Raw genomic sequence first — 18,910 nt, forward strand, 5'->3', positions numbered from 1 at the left:
GAGGCCAGGAGGTGGGACTTTAATACAGATTGGATGGGCAGGAATTTTTTGCACAGGTAATGGGGAGCCATTAAAGGACTTTGAATGGGGGAAAGTCATATTGTATTTACTACTGTGAAAGATCCCTCTGGCTGTTGTATGGAGAAAAGATTGGGAGGAACACAAGTGAATGCAGGGTAACATATGGTTTCCACAGTGGTCCAGGAAAGGGTGACAAGAAGGAGGGTCAGGAGTGACTCCTAGACTTAGCATTTACACAGTAAGAGGCTGAGTTATGGACTCTGGAGTAGAACCACCTTTCTGGGGACAGATCAGGAATCTGGATTTTCACATACTAGTTTAAGATCCTTTTAAGAACTCCAAAGGGGAATATCAGGTAGGTAGTTGAAAGCTCAGAGGAGAGGTCTGTATAAATTTACATTTGTATAAATGCTCAACAAAGAATATGGCATTCAAGGAAAAGCCCTTGACTTCTGATCACTCCTTCACATTTATCACAGGAGTAAATCTGAGAACCACTGATCTAGCTTTACAGAAGAAAAAAACAGTGAGGCCCAAAGAGGGAAAGTGAGCTGGTCAAGGTGACACAAATGGTTAATGTGAACAGGACCATGAACCCAAGGGCACCAGGCTTGTATAAATTTACGTTTGATCATTGAGATCAAAACCAGGGGTACTGATGAGGGTGTAGCTGAGAAGAGACCCTGGGTCTAAGCTGGTGGAATTTCAAAGGCTCATGAATGGTTATTAGAATAAGTAGACCCAAGGGACTAAGAGTGAGAGGCTGGCAAGGGGGTGCAAGATTCAGAAGACTGGGGTATTCCGGAAGCAGTGGAAGAGTGTGTTTAAGAAGGAGGTTTGTCAAGTCTGTGCACGGTGGCTCAGGCCTGTAATCCCAGCACTTTGGAAGGCCAAGGGGGGTGGATCACCTGAGGTCAGGAGTTTGAGACTAGCCTGACCAACATGGTGAAACACGTCTCTACTAAAAATACTAAAAATTAGCTGAGTGTGGTGGTCCATGCCTGTAGTCCCATAGTCCCAGCTACTCGGGAGGCTGAGGCAGGAGAATCGCTTGAACCCGGGAGGCAGAGGTTGCAGTGAGCCAAGATCACGCCACTGCACTCCAGCCTGGGCAACAGAGTAAGACTTCATCTCAAGAAAAGAGAAGGAGATTGGTCAAATACAGCAAGTGTTGAGAGACCAAGTGGCATGAGAACTGAAAATAGTGATGCAGATGTCACTGTTAACCTTCACAAAAGCAGTAGGAGTGTGTTGAAGATAGAGAAGGAAAGAAATGGAGACAGTGATGTAAAAAGAATTTTGCAAAATCTTTGCAAATTTTGATGAGGGAGAAGCAATGAAAAGGGCAGTAGATGGAGGGGCACTGAGGATGAAGTTTGGGGTTTTGGCCTTTTTTATTAGTGGAGGGAGCTTGTGTACCAATGTTATTGGTAAGCCAGGCACAGTGGCGCATACCTGTAATCTCAGCACTTTGGGAGGTGGAGACAGACAGATCACTTGAGCTCAGGAGTTTGAGACCAGCCTGGGCAACATGGTGAAATCCCATTCCAGACGAATTAAGCAATTCAATTCGTACTTGAGAAATGGCTCCCTTGTTCATTATTAACTTGCAGAAATTGTTTAAACACTTCTTCCAGAAGAATGGGACTATTTCAGTTTCAGAGGACTCTGGCCAAGAAGCCTGGTGCCCTTGGGTTCATGGTCCTGTTCACATTAACCATTTGTGTCACCTTGGCCAGCCCACTTTCCCTCTTTGGGCCTCACTGGTTTTTTCTTCTGTAAAGCTAGATCAGTGGTTCTCAGATTTACTCCTGTGAAAAAGGGGAAGGAGTGATCAGAAGTCAAGGGCTTTTCCTTGAATGCCATATTCTTTGTTGAGCACTATAAAAATGGTGGCAAATTTAATTAGACCTTGTGAAATAGTAACAATTTTAGACTTAGAAAATATTACCTTAATAGATGATCCTGTACTGAATCAAAACTGGGAGCACAGAAGCTCATTAAAAAAGAAAAGAAGAGAAAAGAAAAAAAAGAAAAAGGCTATCCAATTAAGCATAGTCAACTATTTGCAAAATACCCTCATAAATATTTATTTTATACTTGTTAATTTCATTTTATTGTCAGCTATTACAGCCATTGGTTTTAGAGAAATAGAGAAGAGGAGAAATTTGAAGAAATTCTGCCCATTAACTGCTTCTGCTAATTGAGAAAAGTCCAGTTTTCAACCATAGCTGTGAGACTCCTCAATCTTGCTTAGGAACAAATAATGGCCTGTGAGAGGAAGGTCCCCATAGGCTTTAGTTAATCTAATGTTCTATGCTTTTACTGTATTTCTGCTATTCAACAATCATTAGCCTTACTCCACACTTCAGTGGGGTCAAAGAGCCACAGTGGCCCATACTTCAGTGGCCTCTGAGAGTCAAAAGCACTTTCTATATCATCTAGTCAAATACCTAATATTCAGATAAAGCAAGCTAGGCCTAGAGAGGTTTCAGGATTTTCCTAAATTCACCTAGTTACTTAGTGGCCAGGCCAGGGTTAGAACCTGGGTCTCCTGTCTCCTGGTGTACTCTGTGTTTGTCCTCTTTGACACTAAGCAAATCATGAGATCATGTGGCTGGAGGAAAGCATATTTGACATTGTAATGCTGAACCACATAGGATCTTTAGAATGTCTGCTAGATTCAGAAAATCCTGGTAAAGACTGTACATCCTTTGTTCAGATTCGATTTTCTACACAGAGCTGGGGCTCAACAAATGTTTGTTGTTCACCCAGAAGTCTTTCAGCTGTCTCTAACGACCTCCATGATTCAGGGCGTACTTAGCCTTTTTCTTCCCTCCAGTAGCAGATGAGAACAGTTACCACATTCCCTGGTAAATGGCAAGCATCGTTTCCACAGGCCATGGTACTTCACCAGGTATTCCTTCAGTTTTCCCTTCTCTAACTCAGAAGAACCAATTTTAACAATTGACTCAAAGCTACCCAACAAGTAGAGGCATTGATATTTTCCCCCACAATTTAGGACTGAATTCTTTACATCAACATTTTTTGGTGAAAACTACAGGTGGAATAAAACTATTTTTAAATACTCATTTGTTTATTAATGTTATAGTTAATTAGGCTTTTACCAGGCACCAGGCACCAGGCACTGGGCTACCTGCTAGTAAATCAATCCTCCCGGAAAAAAAACATGAATTCTTCCCTAGGAACTAACAGTATTGTAGGAAATGTAGCTATATAAAGGAATAATTACAGAGTGATGCAATAAGTATATTAGACATAAATATTTTTCTTTATCATTAGTGAACTCTTCCTCCACAATCTATGGAATGCATTCAAAATTGACTTTTTTGGATTAGCTCAGTTTTAGTGACTTTTAAATTTTGAGGAAAATCTGGGATTTTTAAGAAAGGAAAAGACAAAAATACCCACTTAAAATGCTACATACATTAATTTTAAAGCTATATATAAAGTTGCAAGAACTAGTAAAATAACTTGTGTTTGTTATGCTCCTCTTAACACCTTTCCCTGTATTTTCTACAAATGAATCTCTTTGATAATTAAACAAATAAGAGTTTTTTAAATGTTGGTTTCTCTCTTGTACAAATGCATAAGAGCAGGCATGATGCTAGAAAAACTTTGACCTAAAACACCCTTTTCCGTCATTTTATAGTCCTCTGAATAACTTGAAAATTGTAGTTTACACATACACAGACACACACACACACACACAGACACACACACACACACAGACACACACAGACACACAGACACACACACACACAGACACACACAGACACACACACACACACACACACACACACACACACCCCACTCCATCAGTTTATGTTGCTGATTTCACCTGTGGTTTCAACACTGTGGAGTCAACTTCATGGTTCTGGCTCTTTATCTGAAAAATTGATTCATTCTCTCAGTCTTTATTTTGCCTTTGAACCTAAATTACCTTGTTGTAAATATCCTTTGAACAACCTTTGAAGTCTCAATAAATATCTGTTTTGTAATTTCAAAGGGCAAAGACCTCTATTTGTAAGTTTTCAATGCCAAATCACAGCTGTGTTAAAACAGGTCAAATAAGTTCTTAGTTCATGGTGTAATAGGAAAAGCTGTAGAGAGGTAGGTAACTTATGGACAGTTACCTTCTTTCTATATGAATCCTTAGATTCCTGAGCTGGGATGCCTGGTCTAAGTTGGTCTATTTGGTAAGCAAAACAGAACCTTACTGAGGAAAACCCTGCCCCAAAATGTCACATCTGTTTATGCAAATGAAAATCAAACCATCCTTAAGCAAACGGTCTTGGTTTCAAGAAGTACTGTAAACAAATCTTACTTAAAATGAGAGCCACAAAGCCTACTTCGGGTTCTTTTTACAAGAGCCTTTTCTGTCCAACTTCCCAAAATTAAAGCATGAGCTCCCTCTGCTGAATGAATTCATATTTGTTGATGAAACAGAATCCAAAAACGTGTGTATATTACCTATTGAACCATTATGTTCTTGTAAACATAAGCAATTGTAAATATAAACATATTTATATTTTCTTTTTTTCAAACTCATAATACAGAATGGGATGGAAAGGTAAAGAAAAGTAATTTACAAGGTAGAGATTCATTAGTTCAGGCTTTTCAATTTCATAACAAGGGTCCTGAGCAAGAACTGCTGGTACAGCAATGCTTTGTAATCACCATGATGAGTTACCAGGAGGTGCTTGCCCCCTTGCAAGCCCCTGTTCTCACAACCACCCTATTACCCAGCTTTGGTTCTTCATAGCACTTACCATATCTGAAATTATAACTTAGGTATTCAATTGTCTGGTTATGACTGTCTTCCCCTAGGAGAATGCTGACTTCCTGACAGAAGATAACATGTCTGGGCTTTCAGCCCCTGGAACATGCCTGACACACAGTAGGTGTTCAGATTTGTTTAATGAATTGAGGAAGGCTGAAAAGCAGGCAGGCAGGTCAGCATATACCTATAGTGTCACTTAGGATTATGGTTCAACAGGAGAATGATTCAGTGCCAATCACATGGACCTGGATACAAATTTAGTAGGAAATGATAGAGATAAGAGAAGCAAAGAAGGTACGGTGAAAGAGGTGTGGAATTCAAGCTCAACCATAAAGATGGGAAGGGCTTGGTGAAGTTAGATAAGGAAACAAGCTTGGTGCTAGGCACTGGGGATACAATGACTTAAAGAAAAAGGCCTGGACTTTGCTCTCATGAAGGTTATAATCTGATGGTGAAGACAGGTATCAAAGAAATAAGCAAATGAAATGCAAAACCGCAATTGTGACAAGTGCTATGAAAGTGGAATGTGATGTTAGAGGAGCAGGTAACAGGGTGACCCAAACTTATTGGACAGTTACGGAAGGCTTCTCTTAGCTGAGATGAAAGGAAGGAGGAGTCACCAGGTAAAGAGGGTGGGAAAGCACACACAGAGTGTGGGAGACTGGAGGCAGTGCCTGTTGCTGGAGCAAAGAGTGGGGGAGATGGTGGCAGAGGAGCTACCCAGCACCTGATGAGGGAAATCTCTCTTGACCCTTAGGGCAGAGTGCAAAGCGTGGCTGTAATGGTTCTGATTGCTTTTCAGGGATTCTGAATCATGTTTACTCTCTTTTCCTTACTTTTCCATATTTATAAGGTAGTCTACAATGAAGATGTGTTACTTTAATAACTAAAAAAGGAATCCTTTATGAAAGAGAGTGGTGGCATTATGTGTCTACTTTGGCCTTTCCAACCTGCCCTCTTCTTTCCCAGGTTTACAGAATATTAATGAAGGTTCCTCACTTTCAGAGCTGACCCTGGGTGCTGGCCTCCGCCTGGCCTAGGTGAGGGACATCCTGGTTGATGTGGTCCCCAAGTCCCAGAGAACACACAGACACGTCATGCTTTATAGAAGCATCTGAGAACCCTGGCTGGACAATACATCAGGAACAGTAGGTTTTCTGCACCCATTATCTAGGTGTGAGTAGTTTAGTGAGGAAAGATTGTATCATTCATGATTTCTACCATTTTCTGCTGTATATCCATTGGTGTTTTTCACAGGATTGAAACATTAGATTGCCTAATTTCAGACCCTTGTGGATAAGCTACTTACATGCCCAAGTTTTAAGAATAGGGAGCCAGAGGGGAGGTGCTGCCTTCCTGGTCCACCCACCCATGACCTGGCTCGTATCTGCAATTGTCTGTCAAGGATCTATGCAGTCCAGAAATGTCTATCTTTAACAGCTCCCTAAGGGGTTCTTTAACTTGTTACTTACAGAGATAACTGATGGGTTCATTGAGAACAATTGACCTGATAACAAATATGAATGAGAACTACACAATTAACTCAACCTTTCAGTGTAATTCTATAATACTCCGACTATGATATATGATATATAGCTGTAAAATACTGACTACAAATATACATATAGTTATCAGCTATAAATAACACAGCAGCAGCATTATCCTTGCTTACCCTCAATGCCTCTGTATGAAAGAATCATCGGATTGTTTCTGTGGTCCAGTCTGCATCCTCCTCTTTGATTACTGTGGCTTGGTGTTTCTGCTGGCCTCTTCCGGGTCCTGTGACATGCACATTCTAGGCTGCCTGATTACAACAGTTCTATCTTTATAGGAGGGTCTTTAACCAGCGAGGTTCATCTCAGTTATTCTAGCTGCAATTTGTTGCTCAAAGTAAATTCTTCAACGATGAAATCCCCAACAATGGCCTTTCCCAGGAGGCAGCTTCCCCAGACCAAAGGTTGTCAAGGTATGTTGCCCACAAGCCATATCTCCTCTGCCCCCTCTCACATCTGAATCTCTCATTATATTGTCACCTCTGTGCTCCTTGATTCTGCACTGCAGCCATGGGTAGGCTTTAGTGGTGATATCTTGGCTGGGAGATCAACTTTTCCCACCCTGCAGATGTCACTGTCTCAGGAATGCTGCCTGGTCTCCTCTTTCAAGCCCTCTCTGGCTCAACTCCTGCCTCCCGCTCCACATCTCACCCCAAACAGCCCCTGCCCCCTTTCTTCCCAGATACACTCTACTAACCCCACCCACCCACCACCAGCTGCAAGCACCTGGGGTTACCCTGCTTAACTATTTCCTATTATCAAGCAAGGTACACATGTGGAGTTTCAAAATAAATTCTTCATACGTAAATCACTGGAGTCCTCTCCTAATCAGAACTTAGAAGTGGGTGGCATGGAAGTGATTTTCACGATTTGTCTTCACAGTTCTGTTTTGTCAATAAATAAAGGGATTAGTGATTCTTCTAAAACATTTTAAGATTTGCAAGAAAATCTCTCATTTATGCTGGCACTTTTTATTCTAATTGCTGAGACTGAAAAGAAATGTCATTCTCTGTTTAATTCAGCATTCATAATAAAAGCCCTGAGGTTGCTGATTAATTTTTATCTTAGTCCTTAGGCAGTCAATTGTTAGCAGACTTTCAACTTCTGATCTCATTCCTGTTTCGGGTGTAGGCAATTGCCTACTCAACCTTGCTTCAAAAGGTGAGCTACTCAGAAGTGCTGATGTCGGTGTTATAAATGTATTGAACGCAGAATTGTGGAATAATATGAGCTTGTCATTTAAATCATTGGACACCATGTTAACTTTTCATTTTGCTGTGGATAGAACTGGAAGCACAGACATTGTAGGACAGTGGATGAAAATGACACACTTTAAGTGATCAGGAAGCACGTGTGAAACCATCTCAATCTGTCTTTCTTCTTATCTAGTCACTATCAAGAGACAAAGCACTTGTAATTGATTAATGTTATAAAGCAAGACTAGAATGTAATGAAGCATAGAGTTTTATTTTAGAGGCAGTTTTATTTTAACAGCTTTATGGCTTCCTTTTTGTCTCAGACTTGTTTGCTTAGGTTCTAAAGAGATCATTTACATTTTTAAAAATTTATACTTTGGTACTCTGATGGAAAAAGCACACTTTTTTCTACCCTCACACACCACTCAACCCAGAACACTTCTGATGTCAGATGTGTGTGGGATTTTTCCTCACACACCAAGCAGTTCTCCAGTGGACGCCAACTTAATTTAACTCAATTCCGACACTCCCTACCTGGAGACAGTGTCAGGCCCCACAGGTTCAGGGCTCAGTCGTACAAGGCTGCCCTCCTTTTCAGATGCCAATCACAAGTCCAGGCCTCTGCAACTTCTGACCAACAGGATAGAAATTGGGGGCTCCCATGACCCCTTCCTCAGGTTTGATTAATGTTCTAGAGTGACTCACAGAACTCAGGGAAACACTTTACCTACAGTTACCCATTTATTTTGAAGGATACAACAAAGGATACAGATTAACAGCCAGATGGAAAAGATTATAGCGGAAGAGATGTGGGAAGGGGTGCGGGGCTTCCATGCCCTCCCTGGGCACGCCACCATGCAGGAACCTCCATGCATTCAGCTATCCAGATGCTCATCTGAACCTTGACCTTTTGGGTTTTTATGGAAGCTTCATTTCATAGGCATGATGGATTACATCATTGGTCTTTGGTGAGCCACTCAACTTTCAGCCTCTCTCCTCTCTCCATCAGGGGGTGGGCTGAAAGTTCCAACTCTCTAACTGCAAGGTTGATTCCCTTGGCAACCAGCCCCCATTCTCAGGCTAACCAGGAGCTCACCAACCACCACCTCATTAGGACAGAACATGCTGCTGTCGCCCAGAAAATTCCAAGGGATTAGGAGCTCTGTGTCAGATGTTTCTATCACTCAGGAAATTACAAAGGTCTTAGGAGCTCTGTGTCAGGCCTGGATATCAAAGACCAAATGTTAAAAACCAAAGATTCGTCTAGTGCCCCTACCTACAAGGGTTTTAGGAGCTCAGGAACTGAGGTCAGGAACCACTATATGTGTTTTTTATTATCTTGCAGTTTCATAAGTAGCTTCTATGGGGAAATGTATAACTACAGTGAAAACCACTGAAGGGGATTCATGAGACTCACGAGACACCCTTCATAGTGCCAAGGGCCCACTGAATAATACAGACCTTGTCAGGTACATTTATTTGAAAGGAAAGTTCCAGTAGGACCAGCCTGAGGAAGTGACTCTACATAGTGAAACAAGAACACTTCTTGGCTCTGTTCTGTCTCTTTTTCACTACGCTTTTGACCAAAGAGTGTGATGGCTAATTTGACCCACTGCCTTACACGTCAAAGTGGTTTCTGAATGCCTTTGACCTCTTACCAAAAATCAAACTCACCTTCGAAGGATAAAGACTTATCAGCCCCAAGACTACAGACTCTGAGAGAATATCCCCCAGAGTTCCCACAATGTCACGACAGCACTATTGAGACAAATCTGTAATTTCTCCCAAGCTGGCCATTTCAAAGTGAGTAACGTTTATTTGTGTGGCTATATTTTAGGATTTGGGCTTAAAATAATCACTGGACTTTAAGGTTGTTTCATTTATTGATGTTACTGCTGGCATTTGTATTTCATTGGCCAATGTCACTATTCTCATGAGTAATATATCCGTTTTCATCACCATCACTCTCCAGACATTTCAACTCTTCAAGATCACTCACAATCTCTCTCCCCACAACACACCCCTCTGTCTGTCACTGTCACCACATTTACCCACTGCTTCCCACCATTCTTCCCTGTAAGTTGCACACTGTAATCTTGACAGAATGTTCCCCATAAACTGGAGGAGTTCTGCTCCATTAGCACAAGTAGGAGACTGTTTTCCCAAGACAGTGCTCCCAGATACATCTGGATACAACCAGAATCTGGGTTTGCATTTGTTGCTTTATTTTTATCTTGGATTAAATGCAGCACAATAAAAAGTAGAATTTGTATCAAATATTTTATACATGCCTAGGTGCAAACAATAACAGATTAGATGTCAATGTGCTTCATTAGAGAATTTCAGAACATTGCATTGTTCTCTTATCCTTCTTCAAAAGCTCTAAAAACCTAGGATCCCTGGAATGACAAGTCATATACTTGAAAGAAACCAATAACCTTATTGTAGAGATGAGGAGACTGGAGCCCAAATATGTTTAATTATTTCAACAAAGTTGCACAGTGAATGGGTGGCAGAACCATGACCAAAACCCATCATCAGCCTCAGAGAAGTTAAGCAGAATAAAGAATAAAATCTTTTTTTTTTTTTTTTTTTTTTGAGACAGAGTCTCACTCTGTTGCCCAGGCTGGAGTGCAGTGGTGTGATCTAGGCTCACTGCAAGCTCCGCCTCCCATGTTCAAGCGATTCTCCTGCCTCAGCCTCCCGAGTAGCTGGGACTATAGGCACCTGCCACCACGCCCGGCTAATTTTTTGTATTTTTAGTAGAGACGGGGTTTCATCGTGCTAGCCACGATGGTCTTGATCTCCTAACCTCATTATCCACCCACCTCGGCCTCCCAAAGTGCTGGGATTACAGGCATAAGCCACTGTGCCAGGTCTATAAAATCTTTTACTTTGGCTTTACTGCCCAAGATTAATGTTTTCTTCAAACTAATAAGAACTTCAGAGAAATGTACAGGGAACCAAATGAGTTCTGATCATACTAAGATACTGTTCCAATATGAACAGTTCGTGTATTTGTTGATGGGCAAAATATGGCTTTGACTTGCTCTTTGTTTAATGGCAATATCTACTTGCCAACGGAAAACTTGAACAAATGTGGATGTTACTACTGAATCTCAGTTCTTCAGCTCCAGTTCAGTTCAGCCAATCAATGAAAACCGATGGCGATTGCCGGAACAGAGAAGAGCAGCACACTCATTTTGTTGACGCCTTCCCCCACTATCATTCACTCATTCGATATTGATTGACACTCTACTGAGTGGTACATGAGCACCAGGACAGATAAATAGTGACGATTGCCACTATTAACCAGAAATATTGCTAGGTGTCCCCCTGCCCCAGTTATAATTTAGAGACATGGTGGAATAAATTAGAATAATAAAATTAAACAAAGATTTGCTATTGATAACTTGCTCTTGATCAACAGAACCCAATATGCAGAGTCTGTGCTGGTTAATTTTAGGAATGCTAGGACTTCAGAAACATTTGCCAAATGAGAAGGCAGATGATGTGAGAATGGTGCCTATGACACGTTCATGAGTTTCCAGGAGGGTGTCTGCAGCCAGGAGTGGGAACGGAGGGGAAGTTTAAGTAAACGAAGCAGCACGTCCTGTCCTCTATCACCTGTGGAGCATTCTTGCCACCTCCCAGGTTTAACCTAAATCAGTTTATGAAAAAAGAATCAGATGAACCCAGATTGAGGGGCAGGCTGCAAAACAACTAGTCTGACTCTCAAAAATGACAGTGTCATGAACAATAGAAAAGGCTGGAGAGCTGTCCTAGAGTAAAGGAGTCAAGAGAGCTAAGATGACATCTTCACCGCTCCCAAGGGGGAGGTTGTAAATGCAGTATTTGCGTAATTGGAAAAATTCGAATATGAACTGTATGTTAAACAACACTATTGTTTCAACACTCATTAATAAGTCTCATTATCCTGACAATGATGGTGAGGTTATGTAGGAGAAAGCCCTTGTATTTTAGGAGTTACATGAGGCAATATTTAAGGATGAAGTGTTATGATGTCAATAATTAATTCTTAGGTGACTCAGCTAAAACCATGTGATGGGGGTAGCCAGGGTTAGCTAGAGCAAGAGTGAGTGTATGAGGCAGAATGTTAACCGTTGGTGATCAGTGAATCTAGGTGAAGGGCATATAGGTATTATTACTTATTGTATTATCCTTGAGACTCTTTTGTAGGTTTGAAATTTATTAAAACAAAAAGTCGGCCGGGCGCGGCGTCTCATGCCTGTAATCCCAGCATTTTGGGAGGCCAAGGCGGGCGGATCACCTGAGGTCAGGAGTTCAAGACCAGCCTGGCCAACATGGTGAAACCCCATCTCTACTAAAAATACAAAAAATTAGCTGAGCGTGGTGGTGCACGCCTGTAGTCCCAGCTACTCAGGAAGCTGAGGCAGGAGAATTCCCTTGAACCTGGGAGGCGGAGGTTGCAGTGAGCCGAGATCATGCCGCTGCACTCTAGCCTCCAGCGTGGGCAACAGAGCGAGACTCTGTCTCAAAAAAAAAAAAAAAAGTCGTTCTTGTTGTATTCCAGCGGGATTTTGCTTTAGCTTTCCAACAGGCCCCACAGCAGCAAAATGCCCTTGTGGTTATGAATGCTGAGGTGAGAGTCCTTTTCAAAGATGGCACAAACACCATTGTGGACTTCAGTGTCTATATGGAGGAGGTGGCCCTACTACAGTCGTTGCAAATAAATTCTGTCAGCAGCTTATCAGAAGGTGATTTATTAACTTACACCTCAAACCAAATAAAGGAGCACCATGTATTGGCCCTACCACAGTTTTGTTTTCATGCTATTTTTCTGAAGTCCCTTACAGGATGAAAACCATGGAGCTCCTCTAATTCATATAAACTTCCCTATGGCAATGAAAATAAAAGTCTGAAGACTATGCAGCAATGTAGATTTTTAAAATGCTTTTATACCAATCAACTATATCTTCATAATGAATCATTTCTATTAAAAAAATAATAACCATAAAATAATAATAAGCATAAAATAATAACCCCTTGAATAGTCAACTATGATAATTGACATAGTTATCAAAGGGTGAGGCCTGTGTCTCTTCTCTATAGAATCATAGCATTTTAGAGTAAGTGTATTTATTAAAAGCAAGATTTTAAATAAAACAGTGTGCACACAGGCCCAATTGTGTGCTATAACGTTCCTATGTGAGAAGATAGATTTTATCAACTTTGTTTATACTTTTAAAATTAATTTTCTGATAAATATTACACACCTGTTTATCCCTGACTGTACTAAATTGGTTGATTTTTTAAAAAACTAGATGTTAGGATGAAGGAATGTGAAGTGAAGCTTGCAGGCTGTTCTAGATAAAACCACCCTTCCGGAGTCACCTCTGGAGAGACGGTGGAACACTGAAGAACTCTCGTGACGTTTCCTCTTCAGATTCTACCCAGATGCTTTGCAGCAGTTAAAGAGGAGGGTAAAGATGTGTTTGTCTTCAGGCTGCCCAGGGGAAGAGCGTTTGTTCCTAGTGCTTCCAGCCTCTCTCAGCCTGGGACGCTCAAAGGAGCACCATGGGTTGATCTTACCACAGTTCTGTTTTAATGTTTTTTTCTTTTTCTCTCTTTCTTTCTTTCTTTCTTTCTTTCTTTCTTTCTTTCTTTCTTTCTTTCTCTTTTTTTCTCTCCTTCTTTCCTTCTTTCTCTCTCTCTCTCTCTCGCTCTCTCTTTCTCTCTTTCTTTCTTGTTTTGTTTTTGCGTGGAGTTTCCCTCTTGTTGCCCAAGCTGGAGCGCAATGGTACGATCTCGGCTCACCACAACCTCCGCCTTCTGGGTTCAAGCACTTCTCCTGCCTCAGCCTCCCGAGTAGCTGGGATTACAGTCATGCGCCACCACTCTCGGCTAATTTTGTGTTTTTAGTAGAGACGGGGTTTCTTCATGTTGGTCAGGCTGGTGGCGAACTCCTGACCTGAGGTGATCCATCCGCCTCGGCCTCCCAAAGTGCTGGGATTACAGGCGTGAGATACCGCGCCCAGCCCATGTTATTTTTCTGAAGTCCCTTGCTGGATGAAGACACAGAGCTCCTCTATTTCATACAGACTTCCTCACGCAATAAAAATAAAAGTCTGAAGACTATGTAGTAATGTAGATTTTAAAAGTGCCTTTATACCAATCAACTAATATCTTCACAATTGATCATTTATATTAAAATAATGACAGCATCTTTACTTCAGAACCCAGTGGATATTCTGACATCTCCAAGAAACTCTTAAGTATCCTAATAGACTTTCCTTTGACCCCACCTCAGGGGATGTAATCATACGAGGTCACTACGTTTTCTGAAAGAACAGAACAGCCAAGTGGAACTGTAACTGTCTTTTGCCATGGCTTTGCTTTTTAATTTCCAATTGCTGTCATAGTGTCAGCTTTCAGGAAAGGATCAGCTGTGGAAATGCTATATTCAAGCAATAATCAGAAAATACAATGGAATAACAGTAACATTTATAGTAACAACCAAAAAATAACTCTCTAGGAATAAAATCAACAAAAATATGTGCAAGGCCTACATGAAGAGAACTTTTAAAATCTATTGGTGAACTTAAAAAAAAAAAAAAGACAAATTTAAAAAGGGAAAGACATAAGCCTTAGCTACAAGTACACAAAATATAACATCAATTTTCTCTTAATTTATAAATTAAATATAACACATTCCCAATCAAAACATCAACAGCGTCTTTTGAAAACTTGATTTTAAAGTTTATCTAGAAAGATAAAAAATGTATACTTCTGAAAAATAAGAATAGTAATGAGGGGAAACTAGCCCAACATAATATTGAAATGTATTCTATTATATTAATACATGTCTAGTAGTTACACATTATAGGTACTGATACAGGAGGAGAGAAACAGACCAACAGAACAATGTAAAGTCCTGAAATAGGCCAGAAAATGAGGTCTCATTAGAAGCAAAAATGCACTTCAAGTAAGCCATAAAATGGAGTATTTAAGAAAGAATATTGGTACAACTTGCAAGCCATTTTAAAAACAAAGGAACATAAAACTGTACTTCTAATTCCCAGTTTACAATAAAAATAAATTCCAGATTGATTAAAGTTTTAAATATTAAAAACTATACTAAATATATGCATGTATTAAAAAAATCCATAGCCTAAGGATCATGAAAGCCAGAAGTCATAAAGAAAAGACTGATAAATTCAACTATATAACAGAGAAAAACATTAGTATAAAAAGAAACACATTTACAGCAAAAAGTTTTCTAAATCAATAAGAAAAAGTTTAAAAACAAAAACAAAAAAAAAAAACAAGGTATACCGACTGGCAGAAAACTGGAAAAATAAAACATTAAACTATTTTGAGCCTCACTTAGATTTTTTAAAATAAAAATTAAAACAGCAATGAGATACCATTTTTCCCTATTAGATTGGCAACAATTCAAAATGTTGATAATACCCAAGACTGATTAAATCTGACACATTTTTTCCTCCAAGCATACTTTTCATATAATAAAGTTACTGAAACCAAATACTGTATTCTTAAAAATGGTTAGGGTTACCAAGAAGCCAGCAACAGACGGCAGCAGAGACCTCCTCTGGGGCCTCCGCGTAGTTCATGTTCCAGTTTTACAAAAGCAGCTTTTTCTCTGCTGTGGTCTTTGAGGTATCAGAGGGTAGCAAAAGGGAAACGCATGATCAGTTCTTGTCATCTCATTGGTGACAATGAGTAATCAGGTGACGGTGGCGAGGTAGTGTCTCTGGGCCCTCTCTCCAGCCCAGAATGGGCACATCCCACATGCAAGCAAGGCTTCTTGCTGTACCGCCCGTCAGAGCCAGGTCTGTGACGGCGCCTCTCTTCCAGGTTGTCCCAGAGCTGGGCAGTTCCAGCTCCTCAGGAAGGAGGCATTAAACAGCTAGTGCTCAAAAGCTGGATTCTTTTTTTTTTTTTTTTTTAAACTGAGAGTCCTTTCCTGTCAATAAACTTGACAAAGGAGAGCAAGGAAACTAGGAAACTACCAGAAACTCTCATTCGCATTTCCAAGCAAACGCCCAGCAACCTTAGCCATATTAGCAGCATGGCTTTGGGGTTAGAAAGGAGGTGAGGCTAGGAGGGGAAGATAAAAGATAAAATCAGAGTGAATAACACAGAGGAGATCTAGCCAGCTGCCTTTTCTGCCTACAAGGGGCCACTGGGACCAGAGCAGGCCCCCTCCCCCGGCTGTTGAGTCCAGGCTCTTTCCCACACTATAGACCCCTTTCCTCCTTTGGTCCTCTCTGCCCTCCCCGGGGTATCCCATTTCAGACCTTGCTGTGCTTCCCAGTCCCAACATGGAACTCAGACTCCAATTTCCATCACTCAAGGGGTTGCCTCTTCAGGCACGTGTCCTCAGCTCCCACTAAGAGGTCCTCAGCTTTAGGCCAGCTCAGCTGACTGGGGACGCCTCTGCACTGACCCAGCAATGCTTATCCAGATCAGTGTTCAGGGAGCATAGCAGCACCTTTCTCTCCATGTCCTCTGGATTCAGGGTCTGCCCTGTCAACGGCAAAGGTGTCTTTATGCATCCTTGGGAAGTAGGCCCTTTACTGGGTATAGAGTTAGGGAAAGTACAATCTGAGAAATCAATATAGGAAGCATGTATATATACACAGACATTTTTGTGCTTTCTTTTTATAAAAGTAAAACATGCCCTTTAATGGACATTCGACAAATACAGAAGAATATAAAAAGAAAATCAAAATCTCCTGTAAACCCACCAGCTGTATATGGCCATTGCCAAAGTATTTTTTAAATACTGTATTAAAAACTTGATTCTCATACAAATCTTAAGTACGCAAATGTCAAAGATATATTTAACTCGACAATGAGGGAATCAGCAAAATGATAAAACCGAATGAAAGTGAATTTGAGAGACTGAGCATACAGGCATTCCAGCACAATGAAGAAGGTTGCTAGTTTAGGTAAAAAACCGGTTAATATCTTACAGGTAATAAAACTGTAACCTTTGAGGTTGCCTTTCCTACAGGACAGAAATAATTTGATTCTTTACTGGAAAAAAAATCTACATGTTCTTATGTAGCTTCACAGAGTCTAGGCGCCAGTCGATAGTAAATAAGTTCAACAAAGGAACATTCCCTTAGAGAATGAGATAACCATGGAACGGACTTGCTAGACTGTGTTCCAAAATGCATTGAAAGGCCATTCAGTGACTCTTGTCTTTTTTTCCAAGTTTTAGATAATATTTCTTAACATGCTATTATAATTTGAATAAGCTTCCTTGTAATTTCAAGAGTTATTAGGGTATATATAAATATATGAATACATAAAACACATTTTTATAAAGATCGCATTTATATATATAATCCTACATTCTTCTTTTTTTCACATAATAGTATACCACAAACATTTTCCCATGACACTAAAGATTTTTCAAAACAGGATGTTTAATGGATATGTGTTTGTTTTTTATTCAAATGGATGTGCTATAACTTATTTAACCAATCCCCATTTGCAGGGACAAATAATATTTTGTAAATACTCTAGAACATAAATCTGCACACATTTCCAATGGTTTCCTTAGAACACATTCCTAGAAGTGGAATTTCTGTCTATTTTTTAGGTTCTTAAAACTGTGGCCTTTAGGAAGATGGTTTCAATCCACACTCTTAGCAACTGGGTATGAATGCAGCCCTTTCATCACAGCCTTACCAACATTGGTTATCATATCCTCTCATCTTCAACAAATTTCTCTAAGTTAGAGAAAAATTATCTCTCATTATTTTCATTATATTACTTTAATTAGTAAAGTAAGACCTTTTTCAGATGTTTATTTTCTATTGGTAACTCTGTTTTTATGCCGATAAAATGTCATAAAAGGGAAAACTAAAGATAGACCTGAATGGCAAAAATATAACAAAAGGTAAGCAAGAAGCCTGAGGGAAATGTGAGGGAAGGGACTTTGCAGCTGACCACAGTGGCTGCAAGGAGGACTTACAGTCGCGTGCATGACATATAGCCATATTCATGTGACCCTGGGGACCCCAGGTTAACCTGCCGCTGTACGTCCAGGGCTTATCAGGACAGGGAGGACAGAGCGGTGTCAAAATTTATTTTCCAAACTAGATGACCTGATTCTCCCGCTGATCTGCTGTAGCTGGGTTAGTTGTTGGTCCAAGAAGTTTACAAGATGGCAGAAAAAAACCTGTTATTTGGAAAGCTGCCTGGTGTTCATCCCCAGGATCACTGGGAGACATCTTCAAGGGACAGGAGTATGCACTGTGACTGTGGCTACATGACATCACAGAATATAAGAACTGACATCCCTTAAAGAGCTTCATCATGTGTTACACCATTTGCCTGAATGGAGGGAGAGAAAGATTATCCTCACCAGACCTCCAAAGTCATAGAGTCCCAGATCAGTAGAAAACTCTCTTATCTTAGTTTACAAGTTCAAAGTGTTGAAAAGCATAAATTTAATCTTATATTTTCATCTTGTAGGTTCAGAAACTGAAGCCCAAAGTGCTTAAAACAAACAAATAAAACCTCCTGCCCCAAGTTACTTATGGCAGAACTAGGGCTATAACTCATATCTCCCAGTTTCCCATCTGACACTTAGCCAGCACTGTCTTCCTGCCTGAAGGGAGACCTCACATGGGCTGGTTACACAAGCCCCCTAAATTTTATGGTGGTGTTAATCACAGCACATGGACTTCCACTTGCCAATAGGGGAAATTTTTATCTCAAGCAGTAAGATCTGTTTCATAAAACATTCAGGTTTTCTCAGAAAAGCAGAGTTCCCCATATGCTACCTGCCATGAAATCCATCTTCATTCATGCTCCAGTCTCTGCTCTGTCTCATCTTCATCACACCTACCCTCTTTAGCTTCAGGTACATCAACCACAAGGAAGAATATTCCAGTTTAGGCTGAACACAGACTGCTTTGGAAAGGCCTGCCCCATGTCGAGTAGGGAAAGGCACACCCATTTCTTAGTGGATGCCTCTGACTTATAAACACTCCTGCTTGATTGATTTGCTTGTGTTTGAATTTGTTTTCTAAAAATAGTGTGTAGATTCCCAGAAGCCCCCTTCCTTCCCAAGACCCCAGTGGGATGCCCCATCATGCATCAGATGGATATTAAACACGCCATGAGGGAGGCTGTATTCTGTGATGACATGCCTGCCCTAGCAGAAGAGCTCTTCCAGCACCAGGCCACATGCTAAAATCAATAAGTAAATATGGACAGAATTGAGGGTCAGTAATACCTACCAGGCAGGCACAGTGGCTCACTATAATCCAAGCGCTTTGGGAGGCCAAGGCGGGCAGATCACTTGAGCCCAG

General features: G+C 40.7%; 1 long non-coding RNA gene and 1 pseudogene across 1 annotated transcript; one reads left to right on the forward strand and one right to left on the reverse strand.

The window, feature by feature from the left end:
* AOX3P (aldehyde oxidase 3 pseudogene) overlaps positions 1 to 18,910 on the forward strand; it is a 98,007-nt pseudogene that overhangs the window by 11,063 nt on the left and 68,034 nt on the right.
* Positions 17,659 to 18,879, reverse strand: LOC103876431. Its single transcript, XR_635669.2, has 2 exons — positions 18,839 to 18,879; positions 17,659 to 17,927 (listed from the first exon to the last, which is right to left on the reverse strand). It is a non-coding gene; the product is annotated as an uncharacterized LOC103876431 (long non-coding RNA).

Source organism: Papio anubis, chromosome 10, assembly GCF_008728515.1.
Source record: "Papio anubis isolate 15944 chromosome 10, Panubis1.0, whole genome shotgun sequence".
Taxonomy (NCBI): domain Eukaryota; kingdom Metazoa; phylum Chordata; class Mammalia; order Primates; family Cercopithecidae; genus Papio; species Papio anubis.